At 34.6% G+C, this 22,686-nt stretch overlaps 1 protein-coding gene across 1 annotated transcript in view; it reads left to right on the top strand.

Moving 5' to 3' along the window:
* Window positions 1-22,686, top strand: part of LOC120774847 (B-cell lymphoma/leukemia 11A) — a 58,669-nt gene that overhangs the window by 15,231 nt on the left and 20,752 nt on the right. The window lies entirely within an intron of this gene.

Raw genomic sequence — 22,686 nt, 5'->3', positions numbered from 1 at the left:
AGAAGCAAAAGTATATCAACACGAAAAACCAACTTAAATTGTACATACATACATATACACATACAGACAAAATGGAGGGAAAGAAAGCAAGTCAGAAAACGCATACGTGGTCAATATGTTGATTTGGCCCCAAGTTAAATCGTGGACCTGCAAGAGTTGGAGCTGAACACATGCATGTAAATCTAAGTTTATATAAATACTATATATACATACATGTAGTATATATATGTACGTATGCTCCAACACATACGAAGAAAAAGACAATTTTAAACCATGCCGCAATCAAGAACTACCACACAAGACATATGTGTTCGTAGAGTATAAAAATGGTAAAGGATCCCAAAAGTTTAGCAGAGTAATGTTTAGCGCAATGAAGAGATAACTCGTACCGTTTAAACTTGGCATATGCTTCACGAATTAGAGACACGCTCATATTGTATGTTTGTATCTGTTTATAACAACGAACTTTAAAAGTATGATTATGTTTAGTTCGAATGTGGCCAAATTTCCTCATAGTGACCGAAATGTTCAGATATGCTCTGCAAGTTATTTCCTCGAGCCGATTAATTATGACTCAGTCAGCTGGACCAAATGTGCACATTACTTTGAAATTAGTTAATCAAGTATCAAAATTCAATACTCACTTCTAAATGCCATTTTTAAAGCTTTTTTTTTACAGATATACAATACGAGGTAACTTAAAAATTCGGCTGAAAACATAAACCATAGAGTGATTCAAAAAAAAAATTTTTTTTTTTCGTTTCGTACTCGGAAAAATAGGTTCCTAGACACCTCTAAGAAAGCCTCTCAAAACATGAGTTTTTAATTGTAACGGAAAGGTCCTCCTACATACAGTTTTCTATTTTTTCTTATTATCAGATAGAAAAATTTATATCTCGCTTCTAACTACTTGAAAAAATATCAGTTTTGTCAAATTTTCACTGAAATTGTCTTTATTTGTAAAAATGTCTGCCAAAAATCCAATATTAAATTTTTTTCTTTGTCCAAGTTCAAAGTTAAGTTTTTAACTGAAAGACGTATTTTTTCACTTTAGATGATCCTGTAAGGAGTTATCCTGCCAGCGCGGGTGAGGGGTCATCGGAAATGGCGCCGCAATGGCCGAGTTTAAATATTTTTTTGCAAAAATATTATAATTTCTTTGTTAATAGTGTATGTTTGTAACAATTGGAAACTAAAAAAAATATTTCATTTTTTATGTGGGAAAAAAATTGTTGAAAGAAGGGTGTTTGTTACCCGAGGAAATCCATGTAACCCATAAATGATTTACGAACCCTTGAGTATTCACTTATTTACATAAGTATGAACGAGTAAGCCGACCGTCGAGGTTCAAATCACTTAAGGGGTTATTCTGGTCTAGAAGCATGAATTTCAGGTAATTTTTAAAGTGTCGTAAAAAATATTTTTACTATCCATTTTTTTATTAGTTATTTGTTAATTTTAGAAGAGTACAGAAAATAATTAAAAACTAAAAAGTAAAAAATTTCAAAAATTATGAGCTGACGAAGTGGGGGGTCTCTAAAAATTTCCACGTGACCATACCCATGATTTCAATCCTCCTAGTTATCTGAAATCAAAAAAAAAAGATTATTATCTAGAATAATGTCGCAATGGCCGGAACTACGGAAAAGTGGGAAAAATTTTTTTTCACAAAATGCCGACTGCCTGAAGTTTTTTTGGATCACTTTTTCTGACTATTTCGAATTTTTAAAAATAATAAAAATAAAAATTTGGGGATGGGTTCTAGTTCCAACCATAGACAAGCCTATAAAGAAGACTATAAAAATTTCAAGAAAATCGGTCCAGTAGAACCTTAGAAATCGTGGGTATCGTTCCGAAAAAGTCAGTTTTGAGAAAAACGCGTTTAAAGTTTCGCGTAAGGTCTTTTGTTCGATTAGTTCCGGCCGAACCAGTTTGGATGCCGGGTCAGAAAAATGCCTATATCTCCGAAATTAATTTGAATTTTGAAAAATCCTCTTGTATACATATTCTTGAATAGTTAAACTTTGTAAATATAAAAAAATTTCGATTTTTTTAAATTTCTAGACCAGAATACCACCTTAAAATAGTAGAGATCTAGATTAAAGATTTTTTTTGTGAAGCCCAATCCGAAGTTTAACTCAGCTTTTCGCGCGATTTTTTCATTTGACAGATTTTAGGTTTCCTCTCGTTTTTCTCAAACAATTAACAAAGTGTAAGCGCTGATATATAGTCTCAATACCTATTATTCGATGTACTTTAAACTACTTAAAACCATAGATATTATTATTTGTATGCATAATTCATGTTATAAATATCTACGTTAACTTTCTATAGAAAATGATTAACTTACTCTTTCTTCTTACTATCGTATTATATCGAATACCTTTATAAAGCGCAAACTTGTAAATGTCTGCGATCAATTTTGTTGCGTTGATATATAGCACACAAACATTTCGATTCATACAGATGTTTTTGTGTGTGCGCTCATGCATATACATACATATATGTAGGTAAACAAAACACAGATTAAAGATCACAGCTTTTCTGTGCCTGGGTGTATATATGTATGTACATACTTCAGATTCGGTCTTGGACACCTCCCCTTTTTCGTTTCCATTATAATTGATGGCAATGTAGTTGTTATTGTATTTTATTAACTGTTTCGTTATTTACTTTGGAGCAGTTAGCCATTCGCCTGCCTATTCGTTCATTTCAAGATTACAAGTCAACATCGATCGGACAAGCTCGTTTTTTCATTCGCTCACACTTGAGAGCGAGAGAGTTGAACGAATCAGGTTTATTATCGTTGGCGTCGGACCTTTTCTGTTCTTTAAACACATATACATATATATGTATGCAGCTATAGGTGTTCAGCTATATGTTTAGTGTGGAAGAGTACATAAATATATGAATATAACAACTAAAAATACTCGCAAATTTTCACCTACTAAACAACCAGATTTTGTCCTTAATCAAAATACACAATACATTACACTAACAATTTGGATAGAGTATTTATGATGGTAGCGCTCGGTTGCAATCATATTTCGATATTTAAAAAATCTACATTTATATGACTTTATATACATATGTATGTGAAGATACATATACATAAATATAATACTAAAAATAATAATCAAAGCCAGGGAAATACTTTACAGTGTAAAACGTCAACCTGAAGATCGAAATCCAAGCAATTTTATATATACATATACTATACATACATACATACATACATATATAACTCCTATACTTTCAGACACGTACCAGACCAGATTTTATATAATTTTCCCAATACCACATACTATTAACATGTCACATACTAAAAAACAATCATATAGAGTAAAGTCAGCCGGATGTTCGAAAATCATGATATTAGTTATATGAGCGTTTTCGCACAAATGTATCTATTTTATGCACAAAGATACATTGTTTTGAGTAGCTAGCTCATTTTCATTGATATAACTCTCATATTGGCCGATATATGCAGTACAAAGTCACCTGGTAGTTCGAAAATCTTTATATTAGGAACATGGGGCTCAAGGAGGTATTGACCTGATTCGAGCCATTTTTAACATACAGACATACCATTGTCAGAGAAATACTATCCCAGAATTTCAATTCTATGTCTCACACATTGACCTATATTCGGTACCTAGGGCTTGAACAGTTTTTATTGGATTTAATTTATTTAATTTTAATTATGGGCATGGTAGTTGCCCGATTACGCCCATCTACGAACTCGAACTTTTTTTGCACTGAGAAATCTGCATACCATGTTTCATCAAGATATCTCAATTTTTACTCAAGTTACAGTTTGCACGGACGGACGGACGGTCGGACAGACAGACAGTCAACCGGATTTCAATTTTTCTCGTCATCCTGATCATTTATATACATATATACAACCCGTAATTAAAACATAGGTTGCCTTTATATTTCTGGATTAGAGAACAAAAACAATTTTTAATCATCGAATATTACTTTATTGTTTTTCAAAATTTTCTCCGTTAAGACGTATAAGCTTTGGCAAAAGTTTATATCAATTGTCGAGGCACTTTTGCCATTCTGATTGAGGTTCTTCCAAAACGTTTCAAGCGCGTCAAGCTCTTCAGGTGTCGAAAAACGTTGAACTCTTAGTTTATATTTTTTTCATATTGTAATAAAAGGTCCTATGTCAGGACTATACGGTGAATGACTCATCAAATCAATGCTCAAAAATGCAGTTCTTTCAGCCGATATTTGAGTGCTCGTATCGTGGTGAAGATTGATCTGTCTTTGGCGGTTGGTTATCTCAATTTCTTGAAAGACAGCTGGCAAACAAATGGTTGTGATTTACTGTTCTGCGTTGCCCTAGTGGTGTAGTTGCGATATGTCCAGTTGTTCCAAAAAAAAAGCAGGTAACCAATTGCTTGGTAACTTTCATCTTGAAACACCCATACAGTCGCCGAGAAGTAGTGGAAAAGGAAGATCTCCCCTCCGTTGGTAAGACCAGGTGGAGAAGGACCTGGTTTCGCTTGGAATCTTCAATTGGCGCCATATTGCAAAAAGAAGAAACGACTGGCACGTGGTTGTTCACTCGGCTATAAACGCGTAAGCGGTTTCTACGCCAGTAAAGAAGAAGAAGTAGTTAACAACTGAAAGTTTTGACTTTATATTCAAGTCTAAAGCTCTTTTCGTTGCATTACTATTTTGGTTACATGCCATATACTGAAAGATCAAAATGAAAATACATATCTTCATAAATGATCTTCTATGTGATCTATGTAGGTGATCTTCTAAGTATCTTAATTCGATTTGAAGATGGTTTAATGGCGCTAGAAACCAAGTTTCCCGTTTTTAGCTTCAATGCATAATTAACGATCTAGCAGTTGCTAATTCTGCCCTTCGCGCTTGCTTTTAAATTTGTATCCACATAAAAACGAGAATTCTTTGAAAAATTACGAATTTTAAAAAGAACCTATTTTATACACTTCCTACATTTCTCCATTAGAGGGTTAAGATGCATTTTATTCGTACATGTACATAGGTAAATGCAGAATATCAGTATCTTCATTTGCAATATCTTACAACTCGAAATCGACGAGTATTACTTATATTAACTCCAGTGGATAAAACAAATCCTACGATTTAGTATTAATATCAATTTTTGAGATCATTGAACCTTTTGTGGTTTTCTGTCACACCGATCTATCCAATCCATGTATCGTAATGCTTTTTGCAGTTTACAATTACTCTGACTCTGGTTGCAAACGGACAGTATTGTGGTTAACCAAAAGCCGTTCATAAATCATAAACGTGTCTTACGATTTGTACGGTCTAAGAAATTGTACGAGTGTGTAATGCAATATAAATAATATTTCATTGGGAATAGAGTACATTGTATCAATGCATTGGAGCACCATATAAACCGCTCAACATTTAGTATGTTTGTCACTTATGCTTGTTAGATACTGTCTTACATATTAAGTTTTTCGTTTTTCTAATTTATTGGGAGAGAGAACTACGCAAAATTATTTAACGTTTTTGCCGTTTTACCGTCCTTCATTAAAAATAATCCTGCTTACAAATTTAAATGACCATATATGTACATATCCATTTTGAGATCCGCATCAAAGCAGAAATTAACTAATCGAAAAATTACAATAAACAAGTAAAGAAGGGTGCAATTTGCAAGAATCAAAGCCTTTATATTAAAACAAGCAAGGAAAGACTAAGATCGGCTTTACCCCAAAAAAACCCCTTGGCTGGCAAAATTTTATAATAAAAAAGTGTAGTTGCAGATAGTTCCGATTTTACCTATTTTTGCAAAAAAAAAAATGCTCAATGTTTCATTAAAATAAAAAACGAATCTTCCAAATTTCTGATATTAATTATACAAGGTCTGTCGCAAAAGAAACAGGACTGTTAAAACAAACAACAAAAAATTAATATTTTTCAAAAGTGATATTTTTTTATTCAAAGTAGTTTCCTTGTGCTTCGATACAGCGTTTAGCCCGGTCAATGAGCATTTCAAATTAGTGTTTAAGGTAATTTTTTGGAATGCTCTTGAGAATATCGGTCGTCGCCTTTTGGATAGCTGAAATGTCCTGAAACCAGTGTCCTTTCATGGGCAAATGAAGTTTTCCAAATAGGTAAAAATCACAGGGTGCTAGATCAGGTGAGTAGGGTGAGTGATTAATGGTTAATATGGAGTTTTTTGTCAAAAAATCAGTGACAAGCGTCGACCGCGCATTATCGTGCAACAGGCGCCAGGAGCCTGCCTCACGGTATTGTGGTCGAGCACGACGAATGCATGACAAAAGACGCTTCATAACACCAAGGTAAAACACAGCATTAATCGTTTGACCAGGTGGGATGAACTTTCGGTGTACAATACCCTCGGAATCGTAAAAACAAATCAGCATTGTCTTTATTTTTGACTTCTGAAGACGACCGACTTCTGATCGTCACAGAGGTCCTCACGACCTTCTCTGGAATCGCTTAAACCACTCATGCACTCATTACTACGGGATAGGCATAGTAATTTGATCACCATAAACTTTTTTTTTCATCATTTGAAATGTTTCAGTAAACGTTTGCCCAAGTTTAAAACAAAATTTAATATTTGCTCTTTTTTCAAAATGCATTTTACGACCGATGACCAAAAGCTGCTGTCACTTTTTGATCGATAACATCGATTGTAGTTATCCAATTGTCTTAAAATTTTTACAAAATGTCAACAAGAGATCAAACTTTTTATTTCATATACCCATTAATAGGTAGCGCCACCAGAAACAGTTATTATTAAAAAGTTCTATTTCCTTTGCGACAGACCTTGTATAGGGGTCTGGTCAAGCTTTCCCCCGATTTTATTCATATTGGGCACAAAGATACACCGTTATTAAAAAAACACACTCTCTAATTTTCATTGAGATATGTAACTCACATATTGGCGATATACTATATACAACATAGAGTCACCCGGAAGTTCGAAAATCTTTTAGTTAAGTATTTGGGGTTAAGAGAAGTGTGGACCGGATTCATCGCTTTTCTGACATTCAGACTTGCCAGAAAAGGATTCTCTCCAAATTTCAGTTATATATCTCATACATTTACCGATAATTTCGTTAAAAAGTGGGCTTGGCAGTGGACCGATTACCCATCTATAAACTCGTTATAGACGTTTTTGCCAAGAAACATGTGGACCAAGCTTCATCATTTTTCCTCAAGAGTCAGCTTGCACGGATAGAAGCACAGAAATACATTTAGGTATATACCACTGTGAACGAATTGAAAGGTGAATTTTATACTTCGCGTGTTTTTCTGCCAGTTGGTAGTACTGTTAGTGACATCTATGCTAAGTTTCACGTCAGAATATTCATTAGTATTTGCGATACGAGTCGTTTTGTGAGGCTCTAAAAGTGAATTTATTGAACAAAGAAGTGCGATAATGCACCATCTCATATTGCATTGGTTATTCGTGATCATTTCGCCATATTTTCAATTAATATCGTGTCGCAACCACCGCATTCGCCTGATTTACCTGCGTGAAACTTCTGGTTATTTAGCAGACCACTCCGAGGACACCGCTTTGACTCAATTGAGGATATAAAAGCTGAATCGAAGAAGGATTTGATGGCCATCACGGCGGAGGATTTTTCCAAGTGCTATGATGACTGGAAAATTCGTTGGCATAAGTGTATAGCATTGCAGCGGGAGGGGATTACTTTGAAGGAAATGAAATGGGCAAAATTCACCTTTCAATTTGATCACAGTAGTATAATCTCTCGATTATTTTTAGGTGATACAAACAACTGCTAGGTGAACAAAACTATTAAACTCAATAGCAACATGTTGCAAGAGTATAAATATAATATTTGAATCACTTAGATTTATTACATTAAGAAACCCGCATCGTTTGATAATCATTAAAGTCATTGTATCAGTAAATCCGTGGATTTGGTAAAATACCTGATTCCTTTCCAATCCAGCTACCCAATATCTTTTAAGTTGGAACATAGAGCGCCGTGAACTATGTTCCGTCTTATACTGCTGAAAGCTGGGCATTCGCAAAGGTAATGTTTCAGCGTCTCATCATTCTCCTCGTATACCCTGTATTCCACCGAATCTACTTTTTAAATTTTGTAAAAGTGGGATCTGAAGGGTAGATGCCTGTGATGATCCCTACAATGTTATTATGCTCCCTTTTACCCAGAAGTAGGAACTTTTTGGTCTGCCCACCAACAACAATATCCCAAAGTAACTTTGTGGTTGCCCTGTGTTGCTTGTCTTCTAACACCTGAGATGTTCCTCTAGAGTAAAATTATCTCAAACAACCTTTGAAGGAGATGAATGACCTGGGCCTGCTTAGGGGAATTGTATCTGCAGCTGATCGACATACATAACAGACGATCTTAAAGTTCTCCTTGTAAAGTAGAATTAATTCAATATGAAAAATATACTGATATATATATATATACATATGTATATGTATTGAAGAAGAAATGAACCAATAAGTCTGAAATCATTATATGGTTAGAATATATTGATCAATATAAATAGGACACACTACTATGAGGAAAATATTTCCTCTATAGGCCTTGAAAAGTTATAGTCCGATTTCAACTATTTTTTACTAAGTATTATTGAGAGATACCACACTGTATACATATATTGTTACGTTAATGTAAGATGATCAGATGTATTTTAAAATTGTGAGATATGGAAATTATTGTTCCGATTTTGTCCTTTTTCAAACCGTAAACTAATGATGTTTATGGAAAAGTAAACCTAGTCATAAATCCCCAAATTTGTACTTAAGGTTTCCGTGTGACGGTTTCAAAACATCGGTTTTTCACATAAATCCAATCCAGAGCATTCATTGAATGTGATACATACATGAAAAGTTACAGGACGGAGAAACTAAGGTCTTTCGCTCATACCTCAACGTGTTTTTCTTGAAACTGCAAGTCAACAGTGTAATCTCCGAAGAAATTGTTCAGATCAGTTTACTATAGCATATAGCTGCCCTACAAACTGAACGATCGGAAAAAAATTCTTGTATGGAAAACTTTTGCATTTGACAAGATATATTCACGAAATTTAGTATAGACTATTTTCTAAGGCAACAATGTAATTTTCCGAAGAAATTGATTAGATCGGTTAACTATAGCATATAGCTGCCCTACAAACTGTACGATCGGAATCAAGTTCTCGTATGGAAAACTTTTGCATTTGACAAGATATATTCACGAAATTTGGTATAGACTATTTTCTAAGGCAACAATGTAATTTTCCGAAGAAATTGATTAGATCGGTTAACTATAGCATATAGCTGCCCTACAAACTGAACGATCGGAAAAAAGTTCTTGTATGGAAAACTTTTGCATTTGACAAGATATATTCACGAAATTTGGTATAGATTATTTTCTAAGGCAAAAATGTAATCTCCGAAGACATTGTTCAGATTGGCTTACTATACCATATAGCTGCCATACAAACTGAACGAAAAAAACCTTGGAAATTTTGCATTTGAAACCCTTTGCATTTGACAAGATATATTCACGAAATTTGGTATAGATTATTTTCTAAGGCAAAAATGTAATCTCCGAAGAAATTGTTCAGATCGGATTACTAAGAATATAGCTTCCATATAAACTGAACACATAGTTACTAAAAGAAATGCACCTGTGAAGGGTATATCAGCTTCGGTGCAGCCGAAGTTAACGTTTTTTCTTGTTTTAAATAATAAATGTAACAGTCAAATGTTAACTTAGACAAATCTTTTATGAAAAGTTACGTAGTTTTGTCGAATACGCCTTTGCTTAATGCATGATCCACGACCGTGATCCGTGCGTGATACTGACCGATATACAGCGTATAACTAACCAGAATAACCAATTCAGTTATATGTAGATATTAAGCCTTTTTTGGAATATACAAGTATTATACACAAACGGATATAAACAGCTTAAAATGAAACGAAACAACGAAGTCGTTCGAATTCGGTATAAAATATTAGATTTCTAAAATTTCGTAAGCAATTGCCGACGTATAAGAGTATAAATTTCAGTTCGATAGCTTTACTAATGCTATTCTGCGTCGCATCAGCTCACATGTCTATACCTTCTTGTTTTATATTATATTGATACATTATTATTAGATATCAAGTTAAAGTAGGAGAGTATATTAAATTTTCACTGCCAAAATATATATTATATAAAATATTTTTGTATTCTTGAATTATTATCAAAATATTATTTAAACTACATATGTATGTAGACACACATTTAGTGGTTCGGCTAGACAGTTATTGAATCTAGATTTTTTTCTTTGAAAATTAATTCAAAACCACAATAAGTGTACATACCTGTACATGTATGTGTATATGTATGTATGTATGTATATACGGATACACATATGTACGTATTTATAAAAGATATGTGATCCACATTGGTAACTTCAATATTTTACATTCTTATGGTATAATGCGCGCTCACGCATTAATTGAATTGTTTTGCGGGCACCTTGCAAAATTTAAAACTCGAAAGGCTACAAATGTTCTCACGGCTAGACAACTGCATTTCCCCATTGAGAGTTTGACAGCTGGATTTCGCATGACAAAGATTGACTATACACACACACAAATATTTTATTGTTGCGAAGTTGTGACTGACGGATATCTAAACAAAAGCAAATAATCATGTGCATGCACTTGTATGCCACATGCGGTTGAAAATTAGCTCAAATTCATAACCTAGGTGAGCATATTTAATCGAGATTACTCATTTCTTTACTTTACAAATAATAACTTAATATTATTTGGTTGTTTATATACTTAGTAAGTATAGGGTGTCCCAACATTAAACGATATGCCAAAAATAAGGAAAGCTTAGCGGCCGCAATTCTCATACTAAGCGATGAAGCACATTTTCACCTTGATGGGTTTGTTGGTCCGTGAAGATTATTTACCCGATGTGTTATGCCATAAATAATTAAAAATATAATAATAATTACGATCGAAACACTAAAAACGGTGATTTCTATTTATTTATTTTAGAACACCCTTTATATTAAATTCGGAATTTTTCCATCGGCAGGTGTAGGTATATTTTGTATATATGCTTTTCTAGCTAACATATCGATTATCGCACAAACGAGCCTTACGATGAACATGATTTACTGTAAATAAAATATGTACAAACTGGAAATCTCTAGATAATTGACAAAACTATTTCAAATAGTATTTCTGGTTGACAGCTTAGCCGACCGGCAGAAATTCGGAGAGCACTACCTACCAAAAACACTTACTCGCGACAAACAATTATCACCGATGGCCTCTTCCACCATTGTGGCCTATGCCAACATTTCGGTACCAGAACACAAAATTTAACGGAACTTCTTCGTTGTATAATTTCAGTTATCGTAAAAATCGCCGTATGCACTTTATGTACTATATTTCAGAAAGACTAGCGTATACTAAACATGAATGATTATTTTGATGTGGCATTTGAGACAGATGTCACTGACAGTCATACCAAACTAGAAAAAATATTTCGACGAATGGGTTTTCGCGCGAAATTTAAATAAAAAAGTCTTACTCTTTTTCACCCACAGAAGTACTTGAGGCATATTTAAGTTTCTTAACAATTATCTTATCTAAACAAAGCTCAAGAATCTACTATTTTTGTATCTTATCAGATCACAATTGTCACATTTCGAATAAGAAAGAAATATACTATTAAAGTATGTATATTTCTTATTCGAAATGTGACAATTGTGATCTCATAAGCTACCAATATGTCAGAGATGTCTATTGACGGTATCGAAAATAGTTTGTCTGCTGTCTAGTTAGGCTTCCAGCTCATTTAATTTGTAAATAAGTTTATTACTAGTTGATTTTACTGCACGGAACGGCCATTCATATAACACAAATCGTATCTTGAACGTCCTTAGGTGGATGAATGTCCCAGAATGTGCAGGAAATTTGATATTGCACATTCATATTTGTTAATGTTTAACGTAAAACTTGATTTTCTATTTCATAAATGCGCCGGGCCTAAATTATTTCACGGGAAATTGCCTAGCACCAATGAGTTAATAAGTTCAACTTCACAAATTTATTAACTCGCAATCAACATAAATATACATATGTACATGCGTATGTACATATATTTGCATATATGTAGGTATTAAAGTTCACACATTCAATTATTGCTAGTCTAACTCTATAAGACTAGACTACGTACATATGGATTTACACTAACGACTGCTACACACTAAATAACCTTTACTTCCAACTTTTCAATGAACGCATTTATACACACATACTTCGTATACAAAACATACAAACATACATACATACATATTTATGTGAGTGCTGAGTGTGTATAAGCAAATTATTGCACATTGAACGATTGAATGGATGCATGTAAGGATGCATGTCGAAAGCTACTGTACGTTGCACACATGCATGTGCATGTAACATTTTATATTTATAACGTTGTGTATATGCATTTTTGTTGTTACATTCCCATTAGGCTTGTACTTTACAGTTTCTCCTCTTGTAACGACGTTGCGGTTTCTGTTGGCTTTTGATTCTTATTTCTGCATTTTTTTTTTTGCAATCAAACCGTCTCGCCAAGTATCTTGAACTGTTGTCTGGCGCTACAAGTTTTGGGCCGTTTCTTTTAGACACGACAATCGAGTTGGTCAGAGCCAAGCACAACACCTACTAGCCCTTGGTGCTGCTGTGTTGGCCAACCTGCTTACCTGTTTGCGGCATTTCTATCTGCACTTTAATGCAATCGCGATTTTATAATATGAGAAAGTTCTCACTATTGTTTGCTGTGCTGTTAGCAAGAAGCTGCCCGCGGCGTCATCACCCGTGAAAAGCAATGGCTCGCATTTGTGCTCCAAATGCACTTAGCTGATGAGCCAATATCTAACACAATTGCACCGTGAAACTCTTGCGAATTGTGTGGACACCAGTGGTCGTGATGACCTGATCCCGTCGTTTTTCGTACAATGTCATGTACAGATCTGCACTTGAGGCTGCATCTATTCTGCGCTCGCAACTATTCCCGGTCTCATTTCAATCGTTTCTGTCCCACTTTAACTCCGCTGTTACTTCACTACCACCATATGTTCGTTTATGTATGTATGTGAATGTATGTATAGGTATTTTGTGTAATTTTTCGCGTTACAGAACATGCGAATAAGACTTTCTAAGCATAATAGTTCGGCATTGGTGGTGTGAAACTAGCACTATTATTGTACTTAGTATTTATTGTTACGGGTGTGAATTCACGATACACCTGGCGATTTATATTCAGTTAATGAAATGAGTGTTGCCGTTAACTTAAATACTTAAGAAGTTCCGCTACCTAACAGTGCGAACTTTTTGCAGATTTCTTTTGATCATATCTACATACGTACATATGAAAGAATACTTGCTTTAAGAGAGCGCATTATTTTATGGACTATTATAATATAGTATAGGGACATATAAATCTAGAAGGAATAGCATATTCCATTAACAAAAAAAAAAACAAGAAAACACGTTAACTTCGGCTGCACCGAAGCTAATATACCCTTCACAGGTGCATTTCTTTTAGTAACTACATATGTGTTCAGTTTGTAGGGCAGCTATATGCTATAGTTAACCGATCTGAACAATTTTCTCAGAGATTACATTGTTGCCCTAGAAAATAATATATACCAAATTTGGTGAATACATTGTCAAATGTGAAAGTTTTCCATACAAGAACTTGATTCCGATCGTTCAGTTTGTATGGCAGCTATATGTTATAGTGGTCCGATATCGACCGTTCCGACAAATGAGCAGCTTCTTGAAGAGAAAATGACGTTTGAAAAATTTCAAAAGGATATCTTAAAAACTGAGGGACTTGTTCGTATATATACAGACGGACGGACAGACGGACATGGCTAAATCGACTCAGCTCGACATACTGATCATTTATATATATACTTTATAGGGTCTCCGACGCTTCTTTCTGGGTGTTACAAACATCGTGGCAAACTTAATATACCCTGTTCAGGATATAAAAATATTATGACGCAATTTTAAAGTTTAGTGTTTTTTAGCAGTTATAAATTTCAAAAAATAACTTGTCTTTCAAGCGCGGCTAATTCCGCACGAATGCCGATCACGCGAGTCGTTAAGCAATTGTTATTATTACAGCTGCTGATACAGACCATAAATATTATGTTTGACATAGTTGTTAGTTTTCTAATACCATAGATCTTAACTAAAGACGAGAGTCAGTTCGATTAATATTGAAAGAGTTCTCCGGTTTTCACAGTCATCATTTATGATTTTTGACGATGAATCTAGGTAGCAAGCGTGCATATATTTCAAACAATAACTATGTATTCTAAAACTTTCAATGATTTACATTCATATCTCGCTGTAACTGTAATATATATATGTATGTATTTATAAATATAATGCCTTGGTTCCTGAATGTAGACAAGATCCATACTGGATATCCCAATACTAATTTCGTTCGCTCCATATTCATGATTATAACACACACACTCACGAATGTGTGTGAATATTTAAGAGCACATGTGAATGTTGGAACCATGCCTTCCGATCAAGCAGTAAGTTATTGTCAAATGTACTTAGCTGTAGATAATGGTGGTGCAGTTTGAATTATATGCCAAATAAAAACTGCAATTTGAAGGAAGGTTGTTCGTAGGTGTAAAGTTACAAACTGCAGCAAGGTGCGCAAGTGCACTTGGCTACTTTTGCCACTTTGCTCTAGTTACCACGCCTCATTTCGCCTTGTAGGACAATTTCTATTTTGCATTGCTATAAACCTCCTGGGCACACATAAATCCGATCGCATAAAAGGACAATGGAATTTCGGTGTCATTGTTCCCATGATGGTATGCACTCACTGGAATCCATTCATACATACACTACGCCCGACGTGATGATGGGAAATTCGGACAGGTGCGTTTGCTCCCGGTCTTGGAAGTGCTGTGAACTCCTTTACTTTCACCTTTTACACACACACACACATACTACCTACAATGCTTGTATGTGCATGCGTATACATATGACATTTCTGCTCATGTACTCACTCTCAATATCAATCAGTGAACAATGCAATTTCTTCTTTTTGCACATCATCCTAATCATCATGATCTTGATCCGTAGCAGCCCAACAGCATTATTATTATAAACGCTTTTCTTTGTATGTGTGTCTTCAAACAAGCAAAATAATGCTCCTGTACGAGCAAACCTTATACATATATGTATGTATGTATGCGTTAGTAAAAGTGAAATATTCTTCAAAAATAGAAGATTGTGATCTGTCATACACAATCGGCCAAATCTGTTCATCAATTCGCAAATGCAATTTGCTACACAGTTGAAACAAGAGGTTCATTGGTTTTACCTGATTTTGAAATTAAAAAAAAAACGTTCCTTTTTTAGCGATTATATACATATGCACACACATATATGTACATGCATACATACATATTTATATACATACAAATACTTAACATTTATATAATTTTTTTTCTATATGTGGTTTTTTGCAATGATATGTTATGATGAAGTATATGATTGCCTAAACAGGAAAAATAACGAATTTCAGCCAGTAAATTTTTACAGTTTGGAAAGAGAAACACAAAATTAAGAAAAGGTCTAAGTCTATAGTCAATATTCTACATACTTAGAGAAAACTGATAAAAAGTGGAGCGATGGCGATGTTGAGTCTATCAAATAATAAACATTAGAATTGAAGGTTTTCGCATATTTATAAACTTTATGGGAATAAAAATTGTAGTAATTAATAATGTCAGTCCGCTGCGTTAAAACGTGATTTAACGTATGTTAATAATATTAAAAAGGACTAAAATACAATTAAAATTATTGTTCGTAATATATTTTTTTATACCCTGAACAGGGTATATTAAGTTTGTCACGAAGTTTGTAACACCCAGAAGGAAGCGTCGGAGACCCTATAAAGTATATATATACATATATAAATGATCAATATGTTGAGCTGAGTCGATTTAACCATGTCCGTCTGTCTGTCTGTATATATACGAACTAATCCCTCAGTTTTTAAGATATCGTTTTGAAATTTTGCAAAGGTCATTTTCTCTTTAAGAAGCTGCTCATTTGTCGGAACTGTCGAAATCGGACCACTGTAACATATAGCTGCCATACAAACTGAACGATCGGGATCAAGTACCTGTATGAAAAACTTTTGCATTTGACAAGATATATTAACGAGATTTGGTATATGTTATTTTCTAAGACAAAACTGTAATCTCCGAGGAAATTGTTCAGATCGGATTACTATAGCATATAGCTGCCATACAAACTGAACGATCGGAATCAAGTACTTGTATGGAAAACTTTCACATTTGACAAGATATATTCACGAAATTTGATATTTGTTATTTTCTAAGGCAACAATGTAATCTCCGAGGAAATTGTTCAGATAGGATTACTATAGCATATAACTTCCATATGAACTGAACCTGGGAAGGGTATATTAGCTTCGGTGCAGCCGAAGTTAACGTTTTTTCTTGTTTTAATTTATTAATAATATATCAATAAATATATATTTTAATTGGAATAAAATTTAATGCAGAAAACTGAGTAAAAGTAAATGTATGTACATATATGGTACATGTACATATATCAATGTTTGTGGTTACCCACTAATATATTTTGAAACATATGAAATTTAGTAAGGTTAGTTCAAGTTTTGCCATCAATAAGTAGCAAGAATTATTTGTAAGCCACTTCTTACGGTATAAAATTTCAAATATACATATCTTCATATAAACATACACGTTACACTCATGTAGCCCCCGCACCAAAGGACAAAAGTCATGCAAGTGTTGTAGTGAAAACGGCGTTCTTGACTTGAACAAACTTCAAAGCAAGCAACGATAAGCATCGAGTTCTCACGAACTTTTATTGCGATGGACGAATGTGGCTGGTCGCTGCACTATTTCCATGCCATATTAATCTACCTACAGTACAAAACCTTATTTTATGGGAATGCTTGCTTTTATTATTACCATCGCTACTGTTGCTGGTATTGTTGCAACTGCATTTGTGATGCCGTCATTATAGTATATAGTATGTAGCTATGTAACTCTAATCCCAACTTGTCCTACAGAGAAGTGAGCATCTTCACTAAAAGCAAAACTAGAATGCGCAACCGCCGATCGCCAAAAATATATACATACATACATATGTATGTATGTTTATATGTATTTTTATTTATTTCTATACGAAAACTATAGTTCAAGCTTATTGTGTGTGTGTGTTTATGTATGCCAACTTTAAGCTGCAGTTAGTCTAAACTTGTGGAGGCGCTGATGCAGCCGTCGCCAACTAAGTGGACATCAGCAAAGAACTGCACATGAAAAGCAGTCGACATTTAAAGCAATTAATGCCAATTTTCGATTGGGCTTCGGTGTGTTTTTATTCTTCATTGTTTCGGCTGTTTAAATCTGTTTCCGCAAATTAGTGGGAAAATCGTCTATGAACATTTACATACATATTAAAAAAAAGTATGTATGTATCGTATTTTGCTTAGTTGTGCACTTTGTGCAAATTCACAGTTTTCAGTGAACCTACATACATACATATGTACATATGTATATAGCCGCATGGTCACCACAACTCGTTGGTCAAATTCAAAATATCGCTTTCAAACCAAATATGAGAGAAAAGATCCTTTCAGAAATCAAACTCGTCCGCACAAATACAATTGTGGCTTAAACCAGTAAGCAATAATAAATAATGATGAGAAGACAATATGCCCGTCAATTTAACATTCAATTTATTGCTTTGCATTAACAGTTTTCAAAATTGCATATAGAAATCTCGCTGTACATATATTTTCGTTCTCTTCTAACGTAACACATTTTTGCATTGAAATATGTTTTAAAGATAATTTAAACTCTCAATTGAGTTAGTGTCCAAGAAACATTTTCAATACGATACAATATAGGTATCCACATATGTACATATGTATGTGTACGTTTTGTTTTGATAAATGTATGTACATACTTACATACATATGTACATCAAGTGCACCGCGCCTTGTGCAGGCACTAATTATGTAATGCCAAAGAATATACATACATACATGCATATGCACATACATACGCATGCAACTAAGCCACCATGAAAAATATCTGCGCAATCGCCGACAATCTGCTCTGTCTGAGATGTAACAATCACGTCATGTATTCAGTATCGGAGCCCATATGGAATAGCCGACAACCTCGTGGCAAGTGACAAGCCCAACATATAACGAGGAGAAAAGATAAAAAAATTAAAAACAAAACTCCTACACATCTCGTGTTCACTTATCCATAAATATGTACAAATATTCCAAGCGCACCTGTATATATACGTATGTATGTGTACATACAAGTGTATGCATGTTTGTACAATTGTAGTAAGTTTTGTTTTCGGACGTGAGGTGTTTTGTAATGGAAAACACTGACACGAAAAACTGACCGGATCGTGGGATTATGCGGCTGAGCGATCGCACAGCTAAGGTGGCTGTGACACAAGATTGTCACCTTAAGTGGATATTCATGACAATAACTGTCACAAATTTTTGATGAGCAAATGTTTCTGTATGTACGAGTATGCGTTAGTGTAACAGAAAATACTAGCCAAAGACTCGTTTGAAACTATTTTGATTAATATCGAACGGACGTGTGCATGCACAGATCTAAATTATTTGTTGTTTGACCACGTTGAATATCCGAAGCGAAACTTCCAATGTGCAGTCGCATAATTTGCTCTATTTGTAATAAAAAATATACAAAACTTTCGCAGTTAAATGAGTAAATCCGTTACAGAAACACATGAATGCTCACATTGTCTACCCCAGAATCAACACGCAATTTTTATCTTGGTTTATACCTACAAATCATACAAAAACCAGAATTTCGTTGTAAATTTTCAGTTAAAAAGCCAGGAACTCGATTCAAGCTTATGAAAAAACACGCACAAATTTTCACATAAAAAATATAAATAAAAAATTAAAAACCAAAACGTGAATCTACATATTCTAAGCGATTGAAAAAGCGCGCCAAAATAATTTAATTGAACAACTGTCGTTTTTTGGGTGGTAGAAAAAACTGTGAACACAAATCAATAGGAATTATCTGCAAAACGGGAGGTTACTTCGTCTTTTGTTAATTTGGTCTGTAGATAATGAGCAATCATCCTTTACCTTTTTTCTGCATTAATGCAATCACTTCGCTTTTGATAGGTGCTCTTATAATAGCAATCACGGATTCAGCGCATTTTTTTTTTCTCAGATGTCCTGGGAAAATCTTACCCTACCAAAAGAAGAAACCCATACTACACAAAAAACAAAAATAATCATACATTTGTGTTTTTGCTATTTTTTATATTTTCCTTCCGCCCTTCCGAGTTTTCTTCCGGGTGTCGCAAACATACACTTATATGTGTGTATGTAAGTGCGTGTATTTCCATGCGGTGACGGCAGCAGCTTGGTACCAGAGCAAACACTCTCCCGATAAAAAAATTAATATGAGGACAAAAATTTGCATAAAAAATGCCGTTACAATACGCCAGCCCTTGGCTTACCTAAGGATAACGTAAGGAGGACAATAAGAATGCACAGGACACGTAATAATTTTCGTAGCTCGTCACCATCCCTCCATCCCGCTTCCTTCTTGTTATTCCTTCGCTCGTAATCATATATCCCGAAAAAAATTCCGCGCGCGCATACACATAAAAAATCACACACAAAACTCTACAACCAGCCGGCTTCTAAAGTCTTCCCATCGTCTTTAAACTCGCCTCGTGTGTGATGCAGTGTGAGGGGTGAAAAACCTTTTCCACACCGTAAGAATGCCCTCTCGTATTTGTAATTCTACGTGTGTTTTTCTTGAAGATGTGGTAAAAAACCGCTACGTAAAAAACATTGCTCAGCAAAACAATGCTTCATATGGTAAACAAGCAACGAATTTTTCACGAGTCTTACACATACATACATAAATGCTTACTTGGAGTGAAACAGTGCCAACGTACGTGGCATGTATGTAAGTGTGTGCGTACATTATGTTCTAAACCCGACAATGCTGGGTATGGAGATAGTCGGTCGTCAGCCTGCAACCGGATTTCTTATCCTTGCGCAACACTCGGCATTCGTAAGTACCCATATGTGTGTGTACCCATATTGGCCATACCAGCGAACCGATGCTGCTAAGTATCACAAAAAATGAAAGGGATAATGAAATATGCTTTTGTTTGACGGAATTTTGTAGAGACATTAGCAGCATCCTTTTTCGCTCGTAGCTCATGTCCACCGTGAACGTAGTCTTCATGCCCATGCATGATTTCCGCTTGTTCGTTATTAATTTAAAATCTTAATAAAAAATCACGGACACATTTTTTACCTCAAGTTATTGGGAAGCAGATGAACAATCGGTAAGAAGGGAACCGATGAGCGTTACGCGCATGCGCGCACGGTTGGTATCATATTGCACAGTTTTTACAAGTCCATATTCAGACTGAGAAACCAAAACTAGGGTGTACTCTATATACATATGTAAGTAAGTTTGTGCGAAAGTGCAGCATTGCCGCTAAATTAATTTAAATCTATTTTATACATGTAGGTATATACATACATACATACATATGTATGTATATGTATGAATGAAGGCACGAATGCATCACTCGCTATCTGCTAGATAAATGGCATCAAGCTACTTGAAACTAAGAATTATATGTATTTATATACATATGTATGTATGTAGGTGTTTTTTTAATTTTCTATAATGCATACATACATACATCTTCCAAGACACAAAGTTCTTATGGCGCACTATTGGACGATTCAGACCTTTTATTGTTGCTTTAAAAAAGTATTTTCACATTGCTTGATGCCCAGATTAACCAAAACCGCCAAAATTTAAAAACAGTTTGGAAAAATGTAAAGAACTGAGACAAAGGATACTTTAAGGACATTTCTATAAAATACATAGTATAAGTATATTAAATACAATTACAATTACAATAAACTATTAAATTCAGTCAAAATATTATATACATATGTATATAAGTATGTACGACGAAAACGTTATTGTCCCTATATTATACCAAGGGATTGTATTTGAGGTTAATTTTGAATCTCGAACATGATAACAAAATGTTCCTTCATCTTCGATATGACAGATTCACTTTAAAATTCGAAAGCAAAGAAGGTTTATTAGTATAACGGACATCCAGTGGCGTAGCTAGGGGGGCGAAGGAGGCCGTCGCCCCGAGCGCAACGTCTTGGGGGTAGCAAAACGATCTTCGCTGTTCAGTATTCAGAAAAATACTTCAACAAATTTTTTTACAAAATTTATTATAAAAGATAAATAGTTGTACACTCACAATGTAATAATCTGAATAACAATGAAAAACATTAATTTTTACTCGAATACTCTTCAGTCTTTGAATTTGTCTTATATATTTTGGCTTATATCTTTCTTAAAAATAGTGATAGAACTTAAAGATGTACTTTTCTAGCTTTGATCGCTGCAAAATAACATAGTATCATATCATTGTAATTTAAAGTTGAAGCAGTTTCACATTCTATTGAGGGAATCGCAAGATTGGACAGTCTACTCTGACTCATGGTCGATCTCAAGTAAGCTTTGATCAATTTAAGTTTGCTAAAAGATCTTTCACAAAATGCAACTGATACAGGTATAGTGAGTAGTATTCTTAAAGCTGTCGCTAACGTCTTGTCGACTTCCAGTCCCGTTAAAGAAATGTATAATAAAAAAATTTAAAAATTTCCTCAAAAACCTTTTGTAAGAATTTTAGAACTTCAGAATTTGCGTGGCTTCTAGTTCCTAAATTTTATATACTTAATATCGAAGATATTTTGTAAAAATTCACTTTTGTTCGAACCACCTCATGAAACTTGTAGGCAGGTAGATTAAGGGGGGCGGCAGAACATGCTTGGCCCCGGGCGCCCGAAGTTGTAGCTACGCCACTGCGGACATCTTAAATTATTATAGTCTAAATAAATAGACGCACATGCATAAGTATGTGTATACATGTATGTATAGTATATGTGCAAGAATTATCCAATATTAACTATTACAATTTATAAGCTGCACATTTAAGGATCAAAATTATAATGGCTTGATGAAGGACACATATGGATGCGCTTATGTATAAATATACTTATATATACATATATACTTATGTATGTGCACTCGCTTTGATCGAATGCAGCGATCTTGTTCAAAAATAAGCTTGACTTTTATAAAGAGTTTCTCCGACTTCCTTCAGAATTGTCGGTGTCGATATAGAATACTTTTGAGCAGAACTTCTGACCACTCTTCGCTCATCATCCCTTAATTCGTAGATATGACCGCAGTACACACATGTAGTCTACATGCAGGATCGTATCACAGAAAAGAGATAGCCAGACTCACTCACCCCAACAGCATTCTTATTTGGGCTATGACGTTTTTTATTCACTTTTTGTACAATACTCACCCTGATGCAAAGGCACGAAAATCCCTGTGTGACCGTCAGCATTACTCTCAACTAGGTGAGCATCTGGGGGACTAAGCGAGAGTGGACATAGTCACTTACAATCAGTTCACTTGAAGATTCTGCGGAATCAACATGCTCGCGACTTTGCA

The sequence above is a fragment of the Bactrocera tryoni genome, chromosome 4 (genome assembly GCF_016617805.1).
Source record: "Bactrocera tryoni isolate S06 chromosome 4, CSIRO_BtryS06_freeze2, whole genome shotgun sequence".
Taxonomy (NCBI): Eukaryota; Metazoa; Arthropoda; class Insecta; order Diptera; family Tephritidae; genus Bactrocera; species Bactrocera tryoni.
Note: the sequence above shows the minus strand (reverse complement) of the source record. Positions and strands in the feature narration are given on the sequence as shown.